Below are 4,884 nucleotides of genomic sequence, written 5' to 3'. Positions count from 1 at the left end.
CTTTCCCTCCCATACTCTTTCCACTTTGTCTCCAGTGTCCATAAAAATTTTTAATGCTCCGGTCTTTCAGTCTCTACCATAGAGTGCGGGCAGTTGGTATATGTTAAGTGGAGACATACAATGTCTCTCTTTCATAGCCTGACTTGCTTCACTCAGCAACAAATCTTCCATATGCGTCCATGGAAAGCGAGAAATCACCCCCCAGGGCGTCTGGCCATGCCACAAACCCTTCTCTTCTGTTCTCCTCTTGGGATTTTTGGCACAGATGCATGTGTGCCCAGAGTGAGTTTTAAGTTGCCAGGTCTGGGACTCAAACTGTGGTCGACTACATATAAGTCCAGTGATGTAACCATTACATCATCTACTGGTCCTTAACTAAGAATATTTAAGTGAAGAGGAGAAATTTGACATTAGGTGTCATTGAAGAGAGAATATATCTGAGGAAAATTATCAAGAGATAGCATCAAGATATAAAAAGAAAGAAATTATAAAGGAACTGTTGAGTGACACGTAGAATACAGCTTACAAGTTCAACATATTTCTACAGAGAATGAGGAAGAGCAAATACTTGAAGAGGTTATGGCTGAGTTTGTTCCAGAAATAATACAATTTACTCATATTCACATTAAGTACAGACAATAAATTTTTAGCAGAAAACATAAGAAATTCACATCTAGACAAAGAATAAATCTGTAAAACATTAGACAAACATTTCAAAAACAGAGAGAATATATCATCCACAAAGGAATTGAGTTAAAATCAATTCCTTTTTTTTTTTTTTTAAATTTTTTAAGAGAGGTTTTTTGCTATAGGGTGAGTGCACTTGCTAGAGAGATAGAAAGTGAGAAATCACCCTCCAGGGAGGATGGACACACCACAATCCCTTCTCCACTCTCCTCTCAGGATCTTGGGCACACACGCATGTGTATCTGTCATGAGTTTTAAGCCACTGGATCCATGACTTGACCCAAGGTTGACTACATGGGATCCGGTGACGTAACCATTATGCCATCTGCTGGTCCTGAAATCAGTTCTTAAAAGAAACAAAGAGAAAAGATACTGCAATGATAATTTGTAAGTGCTGAGGAGAAATAATTATTAATTTAAATTTTCTTAATTTTTTAAAAATGTTGAGTAACACTTCATGTACTCCCCCCCCCTCGCTCTTTTATTGCCAGAGGGCATATCGGAGTGGCTAGAAAGAGAGAGAGAGAGGGAGAAAGAATCCCCCAATGGGGTATGACCACTCTGCAATCCTTTTTCCTCCATTTCTCTCTCCTTTCAGGATTTTGGGGATACACGAACATGTGCCTGGTGTGTTTTTCAAGCTGCTGGGGCCATGATTTGAGATTCAGTTGCCATGTAGGTTTGGGCTTCCAGTCCACAGTGCTTACCTACTGTGCTTCAGGGCTGGCCTAATTTAGAATTTCAAAAGTGGAGTGTTAAATAAAGACATGTGCATCATTAAAGACCAAGTGCTAATAACAAAGAGTAAGAAAATGTACCACTAAGAAGCACCCGTTAAAACAGAAAAGAATGAGAAATTTGTTGCAGTAGGAAGACATGCGGGAAGCCAGGCAGGAGCAGACCATGAGCTAAGACTGGTAGGTAAGAAACCTCCCCCCAGAGTCCTGGTAAAACGTGCTGTTGGGTGGATGCACACTGCTGTAAGAGAAAGAATACAAGGAGAGGAGGGGAGAGAGAGGAGAGAGGGGATAGAGGGGAGAGAAGGGAGAAAGAGAGAGAGAAAGAGAGAGAGAGAGAGAGAGAGAGAGAGCGCGAGCGAGCCCCCTTGCTCCTGCAGTGAACCTCTGGTGCCCTCTACTGACAGACCTTCACATTACATCATGTCAGTTGATAAACACTTACAGGGGCCGGCTCCAGTTTCACAAAACCGGTGATGAAGCAGGGTGCAGAATGGGTTTGGAGCGGAAAGACAATACATTGGTAGCTGGTATGGTGACAGTAAACAAACTGGTGAGCACAGGTAAGCCTAAACCAGCACCTGTGTGACTAAACACTAATAGTAAATTTGGAAGGCAGAAGATCTGAGATAAAAATAAAATGCTGGACAATGGTGGGAAGAAAGAGAAGGGAGTGACTGAAGTTAAATCATTCTCAGATCCTTATATGCTATACCTTAAAATGAAAATTTATTTTTCTTTAAAATTTTTTTGTTTGTTTGAAAGATTTTTGCTATAGGATGTGTGTGCTTGCTGAAGAGACAGAGACAGAAAGTGAGAAATCATCTTCCTGGGAGGATGGCCATGCCAATCCTTCCTCCTCCATTCTCCTCCCAGGATCTTGGGCCCCAGTGCAAAGCACCTGACGTGAGTTTTAAGCTACTGGGTCCGGGACTTGAACTGCAATTGGCCATGTGGGAGTCTAGTGAAAAAAACACTATGCCATCTGCTGATCTCCCTAAAATGAGTATTTCTTTTTTTTGGAGAGGTTTTCGCTATAGGGCGTGTGCGTTCGACAGACAGACAGAGAGAGACATAGAGACAGAAAACGAGAAATCACCCCCCGGGGGGATGGTCACGCCGCAATCCTTTCTCCTCCGTTCTCCTCTCGGGATCTTAGGCATGCACGCACACGCGCCCGGTGTGAGTTCTAAGCCACCGGGTCCGCCGCAGTCGACTACGTGGGAGCCCAGAAACATAGCCATTACGCTAACTGCTGGTTCCCTAAAATGAGTATTTCTAACAATTTGCTGCTAGTGGATAATTTTCAAGATGGCCACTCCATGGCTGTTGGTGAGCGGTCTCAGTCTCTGGTTGACCTCAGCGAGGCCTCACAGCTCCCTCATGGGAGGGGTGCTGTATATGTCCATTTTACAATGAGGAAACTGAGTCAGACCAGGCTGAGGAACAGACCCACGTCACCCAAGTAGTAAGCCACAGCCAGAATTCATACCCAGGTCACCCGGCTCGTTGTGTATCCTTAGCCACAGTCTCTATAAACAGCATCTGCAAGGGCCAGCAGGTGGTGTAGAGGCTAGGGTGCTGGACTCTCACATGGCCGACCACAGTAAAAATCACACTAGTTGCACAACATGCATGCCCAAAATGGGAGAAAGAGAGAGAGAAAGAGAGAGAGAGAGAGAGAGAGAGAGAGCGCGAGCGAGCCCCCTTGCTCCTGCAGTGAACCTCTGGTGCCCTCTACTGACAGACCTTCACATTACATCATGTCAGTTGATAAACACTTACAGGGGCCGGCTCCAGTTTCACAAAACCGGTGATGAAGCAGGGTGCAGAATGGGTTTGGAGCGGAAAGACAATACATTGGTAGCTGGTATGGTGACAGTAAACAAACTGGTGAGCACAGGTAAGCCTAAACCAGCACCTGTGTGACTAAACACTAATAGTAAATTTGGAAGGCAGAAGATCTGAGATAAAAATAAAATGCTGGACAATGGTGGGAAGAAAGAGAAGGGAGTGACTGAAGTTAAATCATTCTCAGATCCTTATATGCTATACCTTAAAATGAAAATTTATTTTTCTTTAAAATTTTTTTGTTTGTTTGAAAGATTTTTGCTATAGGATGTGTGTGCTTGCTGAAGAGACAGAGACAGAAAGTGAGAAATCATCTTCCTGGGAGGATGGCCATGCCAATCCTTCCTCCTCCATTCTCCTCCCAGGATCTTGGGCCCCAGTGCAAAGCACCTGACGTGAGTTTTAAGCTACTGGGTCCGGGACTTGAACTGCAATTGGCCATGTGGGAGTCTAGTGAAAAAAACACTATGCCATCTGCTGATCTCCCTAAAATGAGTATTTCTTTTTTTTGGAGAGGTTTTCGCTATAGGGCGTGTGCGTTCGACAGACAGACAGAGAGAGACATAGAGACAGAAAACGAGAAATCACCCCCCGGGGGGATGGTCACGCCGCAATCCTTTCTCCTCCGTTCTCCTCTCGGGATCTTAGGCATGCACGCACACGCGCCCGGTGTGAGTTCTAAGCCACCGGGTCCGGGATGCGAACCGCAGTCGACTACGTGGGAGTCCAGCAACATAGCCATTACGCTAACTGCTGGTTCCCTAAAATGAGTATTTCTAACAATTTGCTGCTAGTGGATAATTTTCAAGATGGCCACTCCATGGCTGTTGGTGAGCGGTCTCAGTCTCTGGTTGACCTCAGCGAGGCCTCACAGCTCCCTCATGGGAGGGGTGCTGTATATGTCCATTTTACAATGAGGAAACTGAGTCAGACCAGGCTGAGGAACAGACCCACGTCACCCAAGTAGTAAGCCACAGCCAGAATTCATACCCAGGTCACCCGGCTCGTTGTGTATCCTTAGCCACAGTCTCTATAAACAGCATCTGCAAGGGCCAGCAGGTGGTGTAGAGGCTAGGGTGCTGGACTCTCACATGGCCGACCACAGTAAAAATCACACTAGTTGCACAACATGCATGCCCAAAATCTTAGGAAGAGAATGGAGAAGTGACCGCGGTGTGGCCATCCCTCCTGGAGGTGAGGTATCACTTTGCCTCTCACTGTCTCTTTGTCTCTGGCGAGCGCAAGTGCCATATGACAAAAACCTATAAAAACCCCAATAACAGTATCTGCATTCCTAGTGTGTTCTAAGGAACGGAGTCGCACTTACCAAGGCCTCGAGTCCCATCCAATTTCCTGGTTCTCGGTCTGTGTCTCTCTGGGTCACCTCTTGACAAATAAGTGTTGACACAAACTCTGTGCCAGGCTCTGTTCTGGGACCTGGAGGTGGAACACTGAGTAAGGCAGGTGTGGTCCCATGTGAGGATGGGGAACGGGGCCCAGACATGCAGGTATATAAATAATCTGGTAGAGGCAGACAGTGGTCCCTGCTGTGAAGGCCAAGGGACTAGTGAAGGCCAGGGCAGCCATGTCATGGTGAGAGAAAGCCTCC

General features: G+C 45.8%; 1 long non-coding RNA gene across 1 annotated transcript in view; it reads right to left on the bottom strand.

Annotated features, from left to right (window-relative positions):
* Positions 1-1,014: 1,014 nt before the first annotated feature.
* LOC102476220 (uncharacterized) overlaps positions 1,015-4,884 on the bottom strand; it is a 5,774-nt gene continuing 1,904 nt past the window's right edge. Inside the window, exons 3-4 of the long non-coding RNA XR_335316.1 lie at positions 4,603-4,712; positions 1,015-1,033 (exon numbers count right to left, since the gene is read on the bottom strand). This is a non-coding gene — a long non-coding RNA (uncharacterized LOC102476220). The remainder of the gene's footprint in view (positions 1,034-4,602; positions 4,713-4,884) is intronic.

The sequence above is a fragment of the Tupaia chinensis genome, unplaced genomic scaffold, assembly GCF_000334495.1.
Source record: "Tupaia chinensis unplaced genomic scaffold, TupChi_1.0 Scaffold000387_1, whole genome shotgun sequence".
Lineage (NCBI taxonomy): Eukaryota > Metazoa > Chordata > Mammalia > Scandentia > Tupaiidae > Tupaia > Tupaia belangeri.
This window is presented reverse-complemented; position numbering and strand designations above follow the sequence as displayed.